Raw genomic sequence first — 22,103 nt, 5'->3', positions numbered from 1 at the left:
GTGAAGCTAGGTGAAGGTGAAAGTCCTGGTGAGTGAAGCCAGGCATTCGGGAAAATCCTGGTGAGTGAAGCCAGGTGAAAATCCTAGTGAGTGAAGCTAGGTGAATGAGAAAGTCCTAACTGGGATGTTAGGCAGTTGGGAAGTCCTAGTGAGTGAAGCTAGGCAGTTTGGAAATCCTGGTGAGTGAAGCCAGGTGAAAGTCTTGGTGAGTGAAGCCAGGAGTGGGAAAGTCCTGGTGAGTGAAGCCGGGCAGATTGGAAATCCTGGTGAGTGAAGCCAGGTGAAAACCCTAGTGAGTGAAGCTAGATGAAAGTCCTGGTGAGTGAAGCCGGGCAAGAGAAAATCCAGATGGATCAAGGGTGATCGGACATCTGGTGATGGGAAGTCAAGTAGGTCAAGGGAGTGACCGGATACTTGACACGAAGAGAAAAGTCCAAGTGGGTCAAAGGGATTGACCGGACACTTGGCGGAGAGTCTTAGCAGGTCAAGGGAGTGACCGGATGCTAAGCATGATGTACCAACAGGTCAAGGTTGACCGGATGTTGGTTTGGGAGACTTGGGTCTTGGTGTGGGCTTACTGATCGGTCTGGGGACCGATCAGCATGGAGCCTGATCGGTCCCCGGGACCGATCAGATTCCACACAGAGAGTTGGGCAACTCTCTGTGAAGCCGTCTGATCGGTCTGGGGATCGTCACCTGATCGGTCCCACGACCGATCATCTGATCGGTCTCCCGACCGATCAGGTGACCATCCTGAGGAGTGCGAGGAACCGCACTCAATAAGTCCTGATCGGTCAGCAGACCGATCAGGCCATACCCTGATCGGTCCACACGACCGATCAGAGCACGATCAGTAGCTAGCGGAGTTCGGGAGAAAGCGCTGATCGGTCTGTGGACCGATCAGGCACACTCCTGATCGGTCTATGGACCGATCAGGGCACTAGCCGTTGCGACGCAACGGCTAGTTTCTTCGCTGTTTCTTCTTCGCAGGTATAAAGGATCGAGGGCATCTTCTTCAGCTGCTTCTTCTTCTTCTTCCTTCTGGAAGTTCTCTCCTGCCTGAAGCTTCTGCTTCTTCTGGTGCTCCGAGCTTTGCTGAGCTCAACCGCTGCTGAAGCTTCGCGTGAGCTTCCCCGACAGTTTTCTCGACTGGCTTGCTGTTGCATCTGTCCGTGGAGTTGCTACTTCATCCGGGACCCCAGTCGACGAGAAGGCAAGCTTGTTTGTTTTACATTCATTTTGTTCTTGCTATTCTCTTGTACTCTTAGCTTGCTGTTGCAAGTGATTGTGGCGAGGTTTCTCCACCCACAAGGAGTTGATATTAGCCGGTTCTCCGGGGACTTATCCACCGACGGATTGATAGGGCTCGTCCACCTTACGGACACGCCGAGGAGTAGGAGTATCATCTCCGAACCTCGTTACATCCTTGCGTTGAGGTTTGATTTCTTCTCCTGTTTTCTTTCTGCATTTAGTTTCCGCTGCGCTAACCCTAGTTTGTAGAAAGAAACGCGACGATTTGAAGTCGGCTATTCACACCCCCCCTCTCTAGCCATACGAAGGATCCTAACAGCTACAACATGTGAAGCTGCTATAATTATATAGTAAACTTCTAAATACCATAACTTTTGACTCGAATATCAGAATTAAACAATATTTTTTTTGAATTGAAGTTCTTTTAGAGATTTATAATTAAAAAAAAGATCATCTCATTCTGATATTTGATTCAAAAGTTATAGTTTTTAAAAGTTTGCTATACAATTGCAGCAGCTACACAGTTGTAGCAGCTACAGACCTGTAGCTGCTACACAGTTATAGTAGCTACAAAATCGTAATTGCTATAATTGTGTAGCAGCTACAGGTTCATAGATGCTACAACAGTGTAACAAACTTTCGAAGGTCGTAGTTATAGCAGCTACATAACCGTAGCTACTATAAGATGAAAAATAATTGTAGATATATAGTATGTTACGTACGTATTGACTATTGACAGGGTGGGGAGAAGAAAAAGTTGTTTCCACAAAATCTAGCAAGACCATCACATAACTCAACACTGATATCACAAAATAAAGCATAATAGTCATCCCCAAGGTAGTTTTTACAAAATCTAGCAAGACCATCACAAAATCTAGCATTGTTATCACAAAATTCAGTATAACAGTCATCCTCAAAGTAGTTTTCACAAAATCCAGTACCATTATCTATATATTTGGGGAGGGGATGAGTAGGCTAACTACGTAATTCCTTCACGGCTCTAAAGGAAGATTGAACAATACATAAATCTTGTACTTATCTATAGTGAATATATTAGCTGCTTTGATACATCACCATTAGGAGGACTAAGGTTCATTAGCTCAGCAATCACATCTTTAATTCTTTCTGAAGCCATTTTTTTCTCACAAATTCTCTTCTGCAATGGTTGCAAAATTTACATTAAAATCATCGACAATAGTGCAAAATCCACTGTTCATGTCGTGTAGTTGTGTCCCAATATCCAAGTGTGCTACTGTTGGTTTTATTTTTTGCAACTTTATCTCCAATTGTTAATGGTTATTTTCGTTTTGTAGCTGACTTTGTCACATCAGTGTTGTGTGAAGCAATTGAGCTTGATTCTGATTCAAAATACACATTATTGTCTTCTTCGTACTCTTTTGAAGAATTGTAGAATGCACATAGATTTTCACCTCCACTTTCATTATTTTGATCAACTTCCAAATTGCGAATAACATCTACATACCCTTAAACAACAATGCAGTAACTCTATCCCTTTTATAGAGTAATTCAAATTGATTCAAATATTAAAATTTGAAATCCCACATTCCTTTTGCCTTTTTGTGAGCCTATAAAATAAAAAATATACATGATCGAAAAAGCTTAAGGAAATATGAAATGAAATATTAGAGAGAGTAAAAAATATTAGACACAATATATAAAATTATCTAACAATAGCTATCAAATCATTGCTTTTCACATGCTATTTTTTTCTCCACATCATTCCACTGACATCCACTTTTAGTACACATGTCATTAATAATATGAAATCTTGTCTTTAACGACTTGATTTTTTACTCAAGATGAGGTGTAACTTGTTTTGTAAGAGTAGGGATCGTTTTTAGCATTCTTCTATGCACCTCAGTCATGTAATTACTTTTATAACCACAATCTGTCTTCCATGAAGGATCATAAGTCATATCTTGAAGAGTTGCAGTACTACTTGGACCTCATTCTTTGTCTAGAAGCATTTATTTCTCCCACGTCCTCGAACTCTTTGATCTTGCTTCATCCTAACATATAATATTGTCAAATCATTAAAAGTAATGAGTAAAAGGACCATAGTTACAAGAAACTGTAACATATGATACTAAATTTATCATGAAATAAAATTTATTTGATCATAAATAATATATAAACTAAAATAAAACAATTACTGAAATAAATGAATATCAATTACTGTAATAAGTTCATAGAATAGTCATCTTCTTAAACATGACAAACATGTTGAAACATTTATGAAAATGCAATAACAAGATCATTAACATATCCCCTTGCCCCATAAATGGTCAAGGATATGATATTTCTCTCCAATGATTAAACATTTCAAGTGTCAATGTATTTCTAAAGTTCATCCATTCTTTTGTTGGGGTGATACTTGTCATATATTCATCATCTTCAACGTGTTCATCTTCCATGTCATCTTCTTCAAGTGGTTCCAACTCTTGTGGATCAAAACTCATGTACTTTCGAGTCAGATTGTGTAAAAGGTAATATGCTAAAATAATGCACATTTAAGTTTCAATTGGAAAAAATGAGTGGGAAGCTAATATTTTCCATCACCCTTTTAGCAAGCCAAAGCATCTCTCAATAACATTTCTAGCCTTAGGATGTTTCATATTAAAATATTTTTCATCTCTATATGGTCGGTGACTGTGAAACTCATTGAGATGGTACTGTTGACCTTGAAAAGGAGCTAAAAATCCATCCACGTTACAATATTTAGAATCCACCAAATAATAACAACCTTCAAGAATACAAAAAAGTGTTTTGCATTAATTATCAGTTTGAATGAAGTTTTACATTGAAAATCTAACTAGCTATAGTCCAAGACCAATTGTATTTTGAGGAACTTTAAGACTATTAGGCCTAATAATAGCATCTCTAAGCACATGACCATCGTGTGCAGAACATTTAATTTCTATCTAAGTGGTTACCCCACCATATGTCTGACGCCTGTGTACCTACATGTACATCCCTCCATATCTGTGGGGCCAACACTAGGGGCTGTTAATATAGCGGATTTATATATATTTTTAATTTCCATCTAGGTAAAACATATATAAACTGCATATCTGGACAACAAACACCCAATACATTCAAAGCTATATTTGCTTTTCTAATGCAATATCAGAGTTTTTGATCAGAAGGTGTGACTTTGATTAATGTACATTTAAAGTACTTAAACAACCTTATCATTTAAATATTTTGAAAAAATAATAAATAATTTATAATTTGAAGGAATATGAATGCAAAGTATCTTGAAACATCGCCAATGATCATCTTGTCAATCTTCAGTAATAGGAACTGATTTTTTTAAGCAAAATGGAATGTAATTTCAATATTGCTAAAAGGCAACTATTAAAATGATGATTGATAATTTCTCCACTTTATAAAGATAGTAGACACATTGTCTATTTTTTTATGGCAACCCAAAATATACAAAAAAATACAACTACTTCTTGTAGAGACATATTTTTGGTGTCTTTTAAATCTCTAATATCTTTTACCATCTCACATAATATTCCATTTGAAGCTCACTAATACAAGTAGTATCAGATTCTTCAGTAAGTTTAAACATCCAATTTATTCTCTCAAGCCTTTTCTCTTCTTTAGTTTTAAGTGGAGGTCTCATAATATGCAAATGTTGCAACAACAATCAGTATCACATAACATATATAACACTAAACACGTTCACCATTGATGCTATAATCTGAATATTTCAAATTATTTTGTGTCTTCTACTAGCAGTAGGAATACATGTCATTATCTTCTACATGATAATAAAGAGAAATTAACATAAGGGGTTACATACATAATTATTAATTAAGATCATGCAAAAGTTTGAAAATCCAAATAAAATGTTATGGAACCTAAAAAGACAGGATTATAAACTCATGTATATTAGAAGAGATGATATCACTAACATAATAAGTTTCTTAACAAAAACAAAACTCACATGTATTGAAAAAATAACCACTAAAAAAATAAATATTCATCCTTAAATGCCTAGAAAAATAACTTAATTCAACCCCAATCTCACTCATCTTGAATCCATCCATTATGTATAAGATAAAATCAGAAAAAAAAAAATGCAATCTGTAATGGACATGCACATAGATACTGATGTCCTTGCTTCTGAGTTACCTATCATGGACATAGTGACTAATGTGGTTGATGATATGTCTACCAATTGTGGAACAACAATGACTGACAAGGGTGCACTTTGTCCCCCATCCTCTTGGTTCTTAGCATGCAAGAGGAAAGAATTAGACGAACGAAGACCTCAAAGAAGGATAAAAGGGAACATCTCAGCACACAGAACATCTCAATACTAGCTTGATCCGTGAGAAGAAAAAGAAGGATAAAAGAGAGGGTGGCAACCAACTTAGGAAAGGATCGTCGCTCGCTGGCGATGCGATTTCGTGTTTGACTTCATCTAGGCGACACAACGTAGGCATAGGAGAGGGCGTAGGAGAGGCTGAGGGAGGAGAGATAGACAGAGAGAGAGAGAGAGAGAGAGAGAGAGGAGAGAAAGTCATTCAACAGTGGTCTCTGCCAGAGTCGCATTGGGGACGGGACAGCGACAACACATAAGTTCACCCAGGGAGGAGACAAAAACAAGGGTTTGGAGATGAGAATAAATTCTAAACCCACCCCTTTAATTAGGTTTTGTTTATTTCAGATTATTTAGGAATGATTCCAAAATTGTTATTTTCAAATTCATTAATCAAACACTTTATATTTTTATTATTCCATTTCCTCATTTCTAAACCCCTAAACTAAACGTCACCCTAGTTTAATGAGGCCTTAGAAAATATAAACCATATTTAATGCATTTGGACTCATCTTAGAGGGTTGTTCCAAGTCTCTCATATAAAGGCTCTACTTTGTATTGTTGGGAGCAAAGAGATTGTTTTTGAAATTTAAATATATTTGAATTTTTAAGCTTGTTAGAAGATTTATCTTCTTATTATCGCTCTAAACTCTTGGTAGATTTTCTAGAGTGATGAGTATTGAGTGCATATTGTGTTACCTCCTACTTCTACTATGATTTCCGGTGTCATATTATGCATGAAGACATGCTGGAAGTGAAGGTCTCATCTTGTTCTTACTGGGGCCAAAGGTTTGCTATCCAGGTTCAATAGACAAGTCCTACCTTCCAAAGAAACGTCTGATTAATTTTATGGAAGAGATTGAATATCTTGGCGAATTTTTGAAGGCTCCTGGTAATTGTAGATTGCTGCACCAATTGCCGGTGTTTTCATGTTCCAAAAGTTCAGCATCTGGATGGCAGGGCATCTGTGCTTATGGAACGTGCTATCTGAGCTTGTGCAAGTTCTTATCCTTTGAAGTGTTGATATTTACACTGAAAGCCCTCATCCTTCAAAGAGTTTTTTTTTTAAAAAAAATTATTGTTTATTTGGATAAATTGCACTTTTGTTAGATATGTTTAATGCTGCTATTGTGCTGTGTATATGTTTGTAAATTGATTGTTCATTTTAGATAGTACTTATGAAAAAATATACTAAATGAAAATATTTTTTTAGTTAATGTAGTGAAAGACTCTAATCCCATTAACCGTGAATTTTTATCGGATCAATCTTTGCTGACAGATAATTATTTGTCATGTGTAAACATAAATACAAAAGGCTGATCATCATCATCATCCACTAAAAAAAATTAATGATTTAAGAACGAAAATTTGGGACGAATATTTTTCATCCCAAAATCACAAAAATTTTAGCGACAAAAACAAAATCGACCCAAATTAACAACGAAATCTACAACAAAATATTTTCATTTCAAATTCCCAATAAAATATATTTTCATTATCAAATTTGTACCAAAATCTGGGATGAATTCAAGATTCGTCCCCAAATCTAGGACGAATCCAGGATTCGTCCCAGAATTGATTTTTTTTAAAAGAAAAAGAAAAAAAGAATTGAAAAGCTTAAATATGGACCTAGAGATATCGGCATTTCATGAAATAAGTTTCTATGTGTTTGTATCATTCTCCTGATTGTAAAAATATCCTCATCTATAATTTTAATATAATATTTTGAGTATGGTTATTTTTTAACCCGAATTAGGTCAAATTTGGGTTAAAAAATTGGAACGCTTAAATATGGACCTAGAGATATCGAAATTTCATGAAATAAGTTTCTATGCATTTGTGTCATTCTCCTGATCATAAAAATGTCGTCATCTATAATTTTAATGTAATATATTGAGTGTTGAGAATTTTTAATCTGAATTTAACCTAATTTGAGTTAAAAAAATCACTACACTCAAAATATTAGGTCAAAATTATGGATGAGAATATTTTTATGATTAGGAGAATGATACGAATATATAGAAATTTGTTTCATAAAATTACGATGTCTCTAGGTTCATATTTAAGCCTTCTATTTTTTTAAAAAAAAAATCAATTCTGGGACGAAACCAAGATTCGTCCCCAAATATGGGGCAAATCCAAAATTTGTCCCAGATGTTTGGGGTGAATCCATGAATTCGTCCCCAATTCTAGGACGCATCCAAAACTCATCCCAGAATTGGAAATTAAAAAAAAAAATTGGAAGACTTCAATATGGACCTAGAGATATCGAAATTTTATGAAATAAGTTTCTATGTGTTCTTATTGTTTTCCTAATCATAAAAATGTCCTCATAAATAATTTTGACATAATATTTTGAGTGTAGTGATTTTTATCCTGAATTAGGTCAAATTCAGGTTAAAAATCATCATACTCAATATATTAGGTTAAAATTATTTATGAGGATATTATTGCAAATAGGAGAATGATACGAACATATAGAAACTTATTTCATGAAATTCTGATGTCTTTTGGTCTATATTTAATAAAACATATATAGTTTAATACTAACTAAGAAAGTTACTATCCAACGCACATAGAGATATCAGAATTTCATGAAACAAATTTTTGTGTGTTCGTATCATTCTCCTGATCGTAATAATATCCTCATAAATAATGTTCACCTAATATATTTAGTGTGGTGAGTTTTTAACCCGAATTTGACTGAATTCAAGTTAAAAAATCACCACACTTAAAATATTATGTTAAAATTATGGATGAGGATATTTTTACGATCAGGAGAATGATACAAACATATAGAAACTTGTTTCATGAAATTCTGATTTCTCTAAGTCCATATTTAAGCCTTCCAAAGTTTTTTTCTTTTATTTTTTTAAATATTTTTAATTCTGGGATGAATTCTAGATTAGTCCTAGATTTGGGGACGAATTCAGGGTTCATTCTAGAATTAATTTTTTTTTAAAAAAAATTTAGAAGGCTTAAATATGAACCTAGAGACATCAGAATTTCAAGAAACAAGTTTCTATGTATTTGTATTGTTCTCTTGATCATAAAAATATCCTCATCCATAATTTTTGTTGGTGCAATATCCCCTGGGTCAAGGTTGACCAGGTTGACTAAGCTTGAGTTGACTCAAGCTTGAGTCTTGATGTTTGGGTTTCGATGTTTGATAATACATGGAGATTGCAAATACAATCGTCCGATTGGAGAGATTTTTGATACAATTCCCCTCTGGTCAAGGACCGACCAGTTAGATATGAAGAAGAGTCAAGTAGGTCAAGGTTGACCGGATACTTAACTGGGAAAGTCCTAACTGGTGGGTAGGCAAGGAAAAATCCTAGTAAGTGAAGCCAGATGAAAGACCTAGTGAGTGAAGCTATGCAAGTTAAAGTCTCGATGAGTGAAGACGGGCAGTTGGAAAATCCTAGTGAGTGAAGCTAGGCAGGTGAAAGTCTCTTTAAGTGATCGGGCAGTGGAAAAATCCTGGTGAGTGAAGCCAGGTGAAAACCCTAGTGAGTGAAGCTAGGTGAAAGTCCTGATGAGTGAAGTCAGGCAGACGGTAAGTTCAAGTGGGTCAAGCTTGACCGGATACTTGGCACAAGGAGAAAAGTCCAAGTGGGTCAAACGATTGACCAAACACTTGGTGAAGAAGTCACAGCAGGTCAAGGTAGACCGGATGCTAGGTGTGAGGAGTCCCAACAGGTCACAGTTGACCGGATGTTGGGTTTAGGGACCTTGGACTTGAGTTAGGAAAGTCAAGGGGGTATCAATCGATCGGTTGATCGATTGAACTGAAGCCCAATCAATCAGCCGATCGATTGGGAGAGTGTTGCGATAAACAGCAGCCCAATTGATCGGCCGATTGATTGAGAGCTTATATCATGCGCACAGAGGCATTCCTAATCAATTAGCCGATCGATTAGGCACCGCCAATCAATCGACCAATCGATTGGCAGTTGGTTTTCTCACGTGATCGCGAGGAAGCTTGAATCAATCGATCGATCGATTCAAGCCTTCGTCTAGAGAGCACAGAGGAACTCTGAATTGATCGATCGATCGATTCAAGCCTCCCCAATTGATCAACTGATCGATTGGGATACGACCGTTGCATAGGATGTAGGTTTTGGACGACCAAGATTGTTGGGATCCGACGTGGCAATCGATTGGGAGGAGCCCCAATTGATTGGAAGCCCTATATGCGCAGATATAAAGGCGACGAAGTGTTCAAATGCTACAACCCTTCTTCCTGATCTTCACGTGCTCTTCCCATTCACCGCCCATTCTTGGAGGCTCTTGGAGACAAGTGCAGGTGCACTTCCAAGGTTCAAGAGTCATCAACAAGCAACAAGTGAGCAAGAAGAAGGTTTTTCTTTGTATTCTTATATTTCTCTTCTTGCGTGTGTTGTATTTGTTGTGTGAGTGTTGTACAAGATTTCTCAACCTCCGGTAATTACCAAGAAGGAGTATTTTTATTAGTGGAGCGAGCGTCATGTGTGGATCCTTAGATTAGTCACCTCTTCTTGAGGTGGATACCAAGTAAATCTCTTATGTTAGCATTGTGAGTGTTTGCTTCGAGTTCTTTTCTGCTGCACATCATCATGAAGCAAGCAACGACGAGCACACAACGAGCTATTCACCCACCCTCTAGCACAAATCGATCATAACAAGTGGTATCAGAGCGAGGTCATTTTTCACCGGAATCATCTCTGGAAGGGGCAAGAAGCTAGAGGGTGAAGAAGTTAAAGCAATTTCATCAAGTCAAAGACTTCATCAAAAGCTCAACTTCAAGATGGAATTCCGATATGGACTTGGATTTGACACAAGGGTGCCTCCCCCATTCACAATGACGAGCTTCAATTCTTGGAAATCAAGAATTGAAAATTTCTTGATGATGGAGATAGAGCAATGGTTTGCTCTCGTGGAAGGTTTTGAAGCTCCAAAAGATTCAAAAGGCAAAATTCTCAAGAAAAGCAAATGGAGCAAGGAACAAATTCAATGGTGCGAGGCAAATGACAAAGTAACCAAGTTATTGGTTAGTCTATTACCAAGCACAATCATTTGCAAAATTGGAGAATGCAAGGACGCAAAGGAACTTTGGAGCAAATTGGCCAAGCTTCATGAAGAATCCTCCACTGTACCAACTCAAGAGAAATCCAAAGAGGGTAACTCATTGAAGCAAGACGAAGAGAAGGAGAACTCTGAGGTTGAGAGGTGCTCAACATCGGAAGAAGAAGTTCAAGAAGCTTCATCCTCAATGGAGTACAACAAAAAGGGCAAAGAGGGAGCATACTCTTTGTTCAATGGGCAAGAGGATGAAGATGAAGAAGCCTCCATCTCTAGGATTGAGGGGGAGTGACATTCATTGACACCGGGCTAAGAAGAAGGAGAGGCTTCTACTTTCGGGTCAAGTGAAGAAGAAGAAGATGATGCCACCTCCACAAATCAAGAAAAAATAAATAGAGGATTAAGTGTCATCCCTACATATGAAGGTATAATAAGTTCAATTAAAGAAACATTGAGTGTAGAGTTTTGAGTGTAGGGAAAAGGGCACTATAAGAGCAAGTGCCCAAAGTTGACCAAGAAAAAGAGTCAACCAACACTTAAAGGGCAAGGAGAAGCCCAAGGAGACCGCCCCTAAAACAAAGAAGAGCAAGAAACACATTGTGTATTTCTTGTGCAAGCAAAATGGACATTATCAAAGCCGATGTCCAAAGGGAAAGAAGTCAGTCGAGCCCAAAAGAGGAAGCACAAGTCAAGGGGGAGCTCTTAAGAGCAAACCCAAGGTAACATTTATTGATGCAATTCCTCTTATAAATGGTAAAGAGCATTCTAATTCTAGTTTATATCATTTTAATGCTATTTACCATAAAAAAGGAAGCATGATAACATTAAGGAAAAACATATAGCTCTTCATGCCAAAACCACTCAACCTAAGGCTAGAAAGATAGATAACAAATTAGATACTAACTCTAAGGATTTTAGATATGTGCCTAAGAAAAGGAAAAATCAAGGCTTTAGTGAAATATCTAAGGTTGAGGAATTATGGAAAGAAAATTAAGTCTTAAGGTCAAGACTTCATAAAATAGAGAGGACCTTTAGAAAAATAACGAATGAAAAACCTAGGCATAGGAAACCAAAAGTCATCCAATGATCATAAAGGTTTGGGATACAAACCTAAGGCTAAGAAGGATGTTCCTTCATACCATAGGGTTCCATATAGCTATGGAACCAAACCTAGGTCTAGGAGTCAAGTCAAAGATACAAGAGAAGTTATCCCTAGAAGTATTTTACAACGACAAATGTGACTAAGATTTCTAAGAAGTCTAAGAAAGTCACAAAGAAGATCACAAGGAAAGTTATCCGTAGAGTTGACCTAGAGAAAGTGACCAAGGCTTCTAAGAAGCCTAACAAGGTCATTAGGAAGGTATCAAGGGAGGTTATCCCTAGTGAATACCTTGAACATCCAAGGAGTACCAATATTTTTTGGATTCCTAGGAGCATCTTCTCTACCCCTAGATGGGTTAGAGTGTGTCAACTCTAATTGGAAGGGTGGTTAGCCCAACCTTGACGAAGTTGACACTTAGAGGTATTTTCAAGATTTTTTTTGACCTTTGAAAATGAAATGGATTAATTATTTACTCTTTGGAAGAGTAAAATGTGCCAAAATTTGAGGAATTGGACTTAATTTAAATTGACACAAATTGAAAAAGGATAAGAAATGCCAAGTTGGGATTTTGGTATTTTCTTAGGGAGGTAAGGGCAATTTAGGCCTTAATTTAAAATGATTATTCTTTGAAAGAGTAAAGTGTGTCAAACCTTGAGAATTATACTTAATTTAAATTGACATAAATTAAGAAAAACAAAAGAAATGTCAAATTGGGAGTTTGACATTTTCTTGGGAAAAAGTGGGCAATCTAGAATTTAATTTTAAGTTAGCTAAGGTTTAAGGATACTTAGATAGATAATCTAGATATTTTACTTATGCTAAATTATCATTCTTTGTATGCCCATCATATGTCATGACATCATGTGTGCATTCATGCTTATTATGAAAAATAAATAAAAATACTATGTCATGTCATACATACATCATGTAGCATTGGTATATTTTTTATTTGAAAATTATTTTTATTTTGATGTATGCCATAAAATCATCATGCATTATTTTAATTTCCTTGCGATTAAGGACAATGACATTTACTAGCAAGTGACATCCTAGGTGGATGTTCATAATTCTTACAATGTCTAGATAGATATGCATGATCCTTAGTTTAGGGCAAAACCAAAAAACTATATCTCACAAGGACTATAAGGTGACCTGTATGTATTTTAGCACACATTAGATAAAAGTGAGATGTTAGGATGATGAACAAGACTCAAGGTGTTGATTTGGTGCATCGTATTGAGTTTTGAATTCATCAAATCACATAATTATATGACTTCCAATCATTGGGAAAGCTAATGTACAATTTATATGCATTGAGCCCAAAGAACATGGTTGGAAATTAGTTTTGAAATATATTTTAAATATACTTTGGAAAACCTTGGTGAAAGCTATCTTTTAATAGTAATCATCATTGAAAAGTTAAACACAAACTTGAAAGAAACATTGAAGTTTTTGTAAGTTTCTAAGTTTATGTCAATCTTTGAAATAAGAAGTATTTTCTTAGAAAACTATTTTTCCATGATAGTATATACCCTAAATAATGTCTACAAGAGTTTTCATGATTTTTTGAATTTTGTAGATTTTTTGGGGAGTTTTTGAATTTCAGCTAAAATTCATTTTCAAGAAATCAGAACTTCAATCGATCACCCGATCAATTGGAGTCTCAATCGATTGATTGAGACAGGCCGATCGATTGAGAGGGGTTTCCTGTGAGCAAAAGCTCACTAAATTGATCAGCTGATTGATTCAGTCAAGTCTGGATCAATCAGTGGATCGATCCAAGTACTTTCTCCGTGAACAGAAGCTCACGGAATCGATCAAGCGATTGATTGGAATGGTTTCAATCGATTGAGTCCCAACTTCAATCGATTAAGAAGGTTGTTTTCGACTATAAATGTCTGATTTCATCACTTTAAACCATTTTTACTCTAGGTAACTATTCCTAAAAACATATTTTTATATATTTAGGGGAAGTTTTCATGATAAAAACAAGGATGGATTGGTTAAGGACCACTAGATTGAGGTTTGGTTGAGGTTTGCCTTTAAATATTGATATTTAAATCTCAAAACTTCAAATTTTAGGTTTCCTAAAAGTTTAGGGATTCCAAATCATTGTTGGTGCAATGACAGAAGTTTGGATCATGTCTTTGGGGGGAGTTACTCTTTAAAGACATGAAAACTAATTTTTCATGCACCTTGGAAGGTGGTTAACCTTCTTTAGAGTAAATGCTCAAGGTTGAGTATTGAAAAATAATGGAGAGTTGATATCTTCATTGTTGAGTTGTGGATGCTCTAGGATGAGCATGTTGAAGTGGATTAATGCTCAAGGATAGGCATTTGATACAGTGAAGGGTATGAGACCTTCACTGTTGGAATGATGAATGCTCTTGGTTGAGCATGGTGAAGTGGTTAATGCTCAAGGGTGACCATTAGATATAATGAAGGGTATGAAACTTTCATTGTGGTGTTGTGAACAACATGGTAGGTTGTGAACAACATTGAGCAACTCTTCAGGGGGAGAGTTTTTGATGTGTGCCAATAGGGGGAGAATGTAGGGTTTAAGTTAGGTATTTGCCCCTCTAGGAAAGTTAGGTGGAGAATACAGGGTCTAAACTATGTCTTCATTATCCAAAAGAGGAGTTTGCCCTCTAGAAAAAAAAAAGAGAATGAAGGAAATCCTCATTCATGCTTTGGCATGAAAAAAAAGTTGAGGCAATGGGATTAGCCTAACTTAAAGGTAAAGTCAACAATCAAAAAGGGAGAAATTGTTGGTACAATATCCCCTGGGTCAAGGTTGAGTAGGTTGACTAAGCTTGAGTTGGCTCAAGCTTGAGTCTTGATGTTTGAGTTTCGATGTTTGACAATACATGGAGATTACAGATGTAATTATATGATTAGGGAGATTATTGATGCAATTTCCTTCTGGTCAAGGACTGACCAGTTAGATGTGAAGAAGAGTCAAGTAGGTCATGGTTGACCGGATACTTGACTGGGAAAGTCCTAACTGGTGGGTAGGCAAGAGAAAATCCTGGTGAGTGAAGCCAAGTAAAAGACCTAGTGAGTGAAGCTAGGCAAGTGAAAGTCCCAGTGAGTGAAGCCGAGCAGTTGGAAAATCCTGGTGAGTGAAGCCAAGTGAAAGACCTAGTGAGTGAAGCTAGGCAGGTGAAAGTCCCAGTGAGTGAAGCTAGGCAGTGGGAAAATCCTGGTGAGTGAAGTTAGGTGAAAACCCTAGTGAGTGAAGCTAGGTGAAAGTCCTGGCGAGTGAAACTAGGCAGACAGTAAGTCCAAGTGGGTCAAGGTTGACCGGACACTTGACACAAGGAGAAAAGTCCAAGTGGGTCAAAGGATTGACCGGACACTTGGCGAAGAAATCCCAGCAGGTCAAGGTAGACCGAATGTTAGGCACGAGGAGTCCCAACAGGTCACGATTGACCAGATGTTGGGTTTAGGGACCTTAGACTTGAGTTAGGCAAGTTAAGGGGGTATCAATCGATCGATTGAACCGAAGCCCAATCGATCAGCCGATCGATTGGGAGAGTGCTGCGATAAACAGCAGCCCAATCGATTGACCGATCGATTGGGAAGTTATATTGTGCTCACAGAAGCATTCCCAATCGATCAGCCAATCGATTGATCGATCGATTGGCAGCTGATTTTCTCATGCGATCGCAAGAAAGCTTCAATCGATCGGTCAATCGATTCAAGCCTTTGTCCAGAGAGCACAGAGGCACTCTGAATCGATCGACCGATCAATTCAAGCCTCCCCAATCGATCAGACGATCGATTGGGATACGATCATTGCACAGGATGCAGGTTTTGGACGGCCAAGATTGTTGGGATCTGACGTGACAATCGATTGGGAGGAGCCCCAACCGATTGGAAGCCCTAGAAGCACAGATACAAAGGAGACGAAGCGTTCAAACACTGTAACCCTTCTTCCCGATCTTCACGCGCTCTTCCACAACATTCACCGCCAGTTCTTGGAGGCTTTTGGAGACAAGTGCAGGTGCACTTCCAAGGTTCAAGAGACATCAACAAGCAACAAGTGAGCAAGAAGAAGGTTTTTCTTTGTATTCTTGTATTTCTCTTCTTGCATGTGTTGTATTTGTTGTGTGAGTGTTGTGCGAGGTTTCTCCACCTCCAGTAGTTACCGAGAAGGAGCGTTTTTATTAGTGGAGTGAGCGTCATGTGTAGATCCTTGGATTAGTCACCTCTTCTTGAGGTGGATACCAAGTAAATCCCTTGTGTTAGCATTGTGAGTGTTTGCTTCAAGTTCTTTTTCGCTGCACATCACCACGAAGCAAGCAACAATAAGCATGTGATAAGCTATTCACCCCCCCTGTAACGACCCGGCCCTTTGGCCTCTTGGGCGGCCCTTGTGGCGGCCCAACTGGCGGCCCTTATGTCGTCGGCCCATTTGGCGACCTCTCATGTCGTCGACCGACGAACCTTTCGAACTCTAAACCTCCAGGCTTAAGTATTAGAGTTTATGAATCCTGGTAACCAAGTGAGATGATCTCACTTGGTTACCAGGATTCATAAACTCTAATACTTAAGCCTGGAGGTTTAGAGTTCGAATCCTTGGGGAGGCAAAAATCCACTGCTAGGGGTGGAAAGACCTAATAAGTAACGGCACGGCCAAAGGTTCGTCGGTCGACGACATGAGAGGTCGCCAAATGGGCCGACGACATAAGGGCCGCCACAAGGGCCGCCCAAGAGGCCAAAGGGCCGGGTCGTTACAATAAAAGGCGCCTTTTTATTGTAACGACCCGACCCTCTTGGCCCATTTGGCGGCCCATTTGGCGACCCTCGGGTCGTCGACCGTCGGCCCATTTGGCGACCTCTCATGTCGTCGACCGACGACCCTTGGCCGTGTCGTTACTCACTAGGACTTTCCACCCCTGGTCAGTGGATTTTTGCCTCCCCCAGGATTCGAACTCTAAACCTCCAGGCTTAAGTATTAGAGTTTATGAATCATGCCAACTCACCAATGAGGTGGCAAATGGTCAAGTCAAAATTGAGCCTCCTGGAGGTTTAGAGTTCGAATCCTGGGGGAGGCAAAAAATCCACTGGCCAGGGGTGGAAAGTCCTAGTGAGTAACGTCACGGCCAAGGGTCGTCGGTCGACAATATGAGAGGTCGCCAAATGGGCCGACGACATAAGGGCCGACGGTCGACGACATGAGAGGTCACCAAATGGGCCGCCAAATGGGCCAAGAGGGTCGGGTCGTTACACCCCCCCCCCCCCTCTAGTATAAATCGGCCCTAACAATTTTAACCTAATATTTTGAGTGTGGTTATTTTTTAATCCGAATTCAGACAAATTTGGGTTAAAATTAGGAACGCTTAAATATGGACCTAGAAATATCAAAATTTTATGAAATAAGTTTCTATATGTTCATATCATTCTCTTGATCATAAAAATGTCCTCATCTATAATTTTAATGTAATATATTGAGCGTTGGGAATTTTTAATATAAATTTAACATAATTTGGGTTAAAAAAATCACCACACTCAAAATATTAGGTCAAAATTATGGATGAGGATATTTTTATGATAAGGAGAATGATATGAACACATAGAAACTTGTTTCATAAAATTCCGATGTCTTTAGGTCCATATTTAAGTCTTCCAATTTTTTTTAAAAAAATTTTAATTCTGGAATGAATCCAAAATTCATCCCAGATTTTTGGGACGGATCCATGGACTCATCCCCAATTTTGGGATGAATCTTGGATTCATCCTAGATTCTGGGACGAATCCAAGATTCGACCCCAAATTTGGGTCGAATCCAGAATTCGTCCCAGAATTGAAAATTTAAAAATAAAAGAAAAAAAAGTAGAAGACTTCAATATGGACCTAGAGATATCAGAATTTCATGAAACAAGTTTCTATGTGTTCTTAGTGTTTTCTTAATCATAAAAATGTCCTCATAAATAATTTTGACATAATATTTTGAGTGTCATGATCCTTTAACCCAAATTAGGTCAAATTCGGGTTAAAAATTAGCACACTCAATATATTAGGTCAAAATTATTTATGAGGACATTATTATGATTAGGAGAATGATACAAACATATAGAAACTTGTTTCATAAAATTTCGATGTCTCTAGGTCCATATTTAGTAAAGCATATATAGTTTAATACTAACTAAGAAAGTTACTGTTCAACGCATGTTCGTATATGCGACCAAAATCTTAAATATGAACACAGAGATATTAGAATTTCATGAAACAAATTTCTGTGTGTTTGTATCGTTCTCCTGATCATAATAATGTCCTTATAAATAATTTTCATTTAATATATTGAGTGTGGTGACTTTTTAACCTGAATTTGACCGAATTCGGGTTAAAAAATCACCACACTCAAAATATTATGTTAAAACTATAGATGTGGATATTTTTATGATCAGAAGAATGATACAAACATATAGAAATTTATTTAATAAAATTCCGATGTCTCTAGGTCCATATTTAAGCCTTTCGATTTTTTCCCTTTTTTTTAAATTTTTTTTTTAATTCTAGGACGAATCTTGGATTCATCCCCAAATCTGGGATGAATCCAAAATTCGACCCAAATTTTTGGGATAAATCCATGGATTCGCCCCCAAATTTGGGACGAATCCAGAATTCGTCCCAGAATTGAAAATTTTTACGAAAAAAGAAAAAAAAATTGGAAGGTTTAAATATGGGCCTAGAGACATTAGAATTTTATAAAACAAGTTTCTATGTGTTCGTATCATTCTCCTGATCGTAAAAATATTCTCATCCATAATTTCAACCTAATATTTTGAGTGTGGTGATTTTTTAACCCAAATTCAGTCAAATTCAGATTAAAATATTACCACACTCAATATATTATGTGAAAATTATTTATGAGGACATTATTATGATTATGAGAATAATATGAATACTCAGAAACTTGTTTCATGAAATTTTGATGTCTCTAAGTTCATTTTCAAGCCTTTCGATTATTTTTTTCTTTTTTTTTAATTTTTAATTCTGGGATGAATCCATGGATTGGTCCCCAATTCTAGGACGAATCTGAGATTCATCCCAAAATTTAGGACAAATACTGGATTCATCCCAGAATTAAAAAAAATTAAAAAAAAGGAAAAAATAGGAAGGCTTAAATATTGACCTAGAGACATCAAAATATCATAAAACAAGTTTCTATATGTTCATATCGTTCTCTTGATCGTAAAAATATCTTCATCCATAATTTTAACCTAACATTTTGAGTGTGGTAATTTTTTTAACATGAATTAGGTCATATTCATGTTAAAAAATTATCACACTCAACGTGTTAGGTTAAAATTATGGAAGAGGGCATATTTATGATCAATAGAAAATTAGGAACTCAAAGAAACTTGTTTCATGAAATGTTGGCATTTCTAGGTTGATAATTAGCGATTCCGATTGATTTTTTTTAATTTCTTATTTTTTAGAATCTGGGATGAATCCTGGATTCATCCCAGATTTGGGGGCTAATCCTGGATACATCATAGATTTGGGGATGAATCCAGGATTTGTCCCAGATTTGGCGATGAATCCAAAATTTGTTGCAAAAAACCTTAAAACTAGGTCTCAGATCCAGATCTACTTATCCATTGCAAAATGTTATCTTTCCTTTGCCACGTCTAGATTTTCCTTTACCACTCGCAACTTCTTCTCTCGGCGGCGGCAGTGATCTCCGGCGACGACCACAAGAGTCTCCAGCGGCAACACAGTGTCTTGGTACTTCTCTTTTCTCTCCCCTCTCCCCTCTCCCCTCTCAGCCTGTGGGCAGCTCGCGAGTGGCCTCGCTTGGTCGCACGGGTCCACACGTGGCCTCTCCTGGCCGTGCATGGCCGCGTCTACACGCGTGTGGCCTCGCCTGGCCTCACGTCGCCACGTCCCCGCAGCTGGCAGTGCGTCCCCGCGGCTGGCAGCGCGTCGCCGCTGCTGGCAGCGCATCGCCGCTGCTGGCAGCGCGTTGTCGAGGCTAGCAGTGCGTCGCCGAGGCTAGCAGCGCGTCGCCGCGGCTGGCATTGCGTCGCCACGGCTAGTCGCACATGGCAGGCCCTGGCTGTGCGTGGCAAGTCCTGGTTGCGCGTGGCCACGCCTAGCCCTGGCCAAGTGGCCAAGTCTGGCTGTGGCTGGTCCTAGTGGTCGTTTGCAACATGCCCTCAGTGGTTGTGGCTGCCCTCGGTGGCAACTGCTGCCCCCGGTGGTCGCGGCCCCCCGGTGGCCGCAGCTACCCCCGGTGGTCGTGGCTGTAGATGTCTGCTATGGGTTTATATTCCCTAATTTAATTTTTGATTTATTATCGTAAGGTATTATCTAAATTTGTAATGTTGTTTGTGCAGATCTAGCTCGGTGTAGTTGGAGGCACTCGTATTTGTGATTTATTATCGTATGGTACGTTTTGATTAATTGTAATAAATCCAATATTTTCGTAAGAGTTCTTGTTGATCTTCCATGTAGCATCCTTGTACTGATATGTGTTCATTTCTAAATTTTATCATACTAATATTTTATATATATGTGTGTTTCTTCATTTTGATAAAGTGCTCTTTGTTATATGGCAATGACGACCACGACAATGGTGGTGATGGTTCATCATGATTTTAATTATGTATGAATGTTATTTGTCTTATAATTAGTGTTTTTAGCCATTAATCTATGAATTGTGAACCTTTCAATTTTTATTCTAATTATTATTGTTATTTTATTTTTAGCAGGGTTGGTGAGTCAAAAATCAATGTCGGGGAACAAGTTGGTATTACATAACACACCCTTAGTTGAATATGTTGTACTTGTAATTTTATTTATTTTTTTTTTTTATTAATTACTTTTGAAGAGTTAATGAAAGAGTTAAATAAGGGCATCATTCTTTTTACAAACTTGTTGAAAATTACAACTACTATATTATTAGCTAGAATTCTGAATTATGATTAGAAATTTACTAGCAGCAAAGTAACCATGAGCACTAAATGCAAGTCTAGTATCACCTAATTGATCTTGACTATTTTATGTTTTCATCATTTGAGACATTTTCATATGATAAGAATTTTAAGAAGACACCCCATTCTCTCCATGTCAGATTAAAACTAACAGGATTTTTGTAGCTATAGTTTGATGTAGTGAAATAGGTTGTATCATATTTAGGATACTTGTAGTTACAATTTGATGTAGTGAAATAGGTTATATCATATCTAGGATACTTTGTAATTTAAGAAATTATCTTTCCGGTTAGAAATGACCTAGTTTGTTTGTATATTTTTATGCAGGAAAAGAAGATTTGATGGGGAAGATGGTTTGTGGAAAAAGATGAGTTCATGTATGTATTGTTTATTTTGAAAAAAAAAAACTTGTATAACTTTAAAGAGGTGCTGGATTTGTATTCCTTTTTGGACTATTGGACTTGTAGTTCTTGGACTCTTAAAAAGAAAGTTCTTGTATAATTTTTTTACAACTTTGAATTTGTATACTGTAAAATTGATTTCAGATATTACTAGATGTGTATATATGTTAAATTGAATGTTATGATGTGGTATTTAATTTTCTTGTACACAGCTTTATATGTATGAGATTGGAAGTTGCTTTATATGTATGAGATTGAAAGTTCCAACAACAAGCTAGATTGGAAGTTGCTTTATATGTATGAGATTGAAAGTTCCAACAACAAGCTGATTCTGTATGGAATTTTGGGGTTTAGGGACGAATTTGGCTATAATTTTTTTTTGTCGCCAAATTATCATAATTTACTGTGTATCGATAAATTTGCGACAACTTCCTTTTCGTCCAAAATTTTGTTTCAAATTTTGGGACGAATCCGTGAATTCATCCCAAATTTTGGGACGAATCCGTAAATTCATCCCAGATTTTGGGATGAATCTGTGAATTCCTCCCTGATTTTGGGACGAATCTGCGAATTCGTCCCAGAATTTGGGATGAATCTGTGAATTTATCTTAGATTTTGGGATGAATTTGTGAATTCGCCCAAGATTTTAGGACAAATTTGTGAATTCGTCCCAAATTCTAGAACAAAATTTGGGACAAAAATAATTTATCGTAGATCACAAATTTGTTTGTTATTATTTTCATTGTCAAATTTGTTGCAAATTTGAGACAAAAATTAATTTGTCGCAAATCATAATTTTTTTTTGTTAATATTTTCGTCTCCAAATTTGTTGCAAATTAGGGATGAAAATTTATTTGTCTCATATCACATTTTTTATATTATTATTTTCATCACGAAATTTGTTGTAAATTCTGCAACAAATATATTATTCGTTGCAAAAATTATTTTCGCAAGTAAACATTGACAATTTTGCAAAGAATATTATT

General features: G+C 37.2%; 1 pseudogene; it reads right to left on the bottom strand.

Moving 5' to 3' along the window:
* LOC122033987 overlaps positions 1-19,727 on the bottom strand; it is a 28,250-nt pseudogene extending 8,523 nt beyond the window's left edge.
* Positions 19,728-22,103: the final 2,376 nt, after the last annotated feature.

This window comes from Zingiber officinale, chromosome 11B (assembly GCF_018446385.1).
Source record: "Zingiber officinale cultivar Zhangliang chromosome 11B, Zo_v1.1, whole genome shotgun sequence".
Taxonomy (NCBI): Eukaryota; Viridiplantae; Streptophyta; class Magnoliopsida; order Zingiberales; family Zingiberaceae; genus Zingiber; species Zingiber officinale.
Note: the sequence above shows the minus strand (reverse complement) of the source record. Positions and strands in the feature narration are given on the sequence as shown.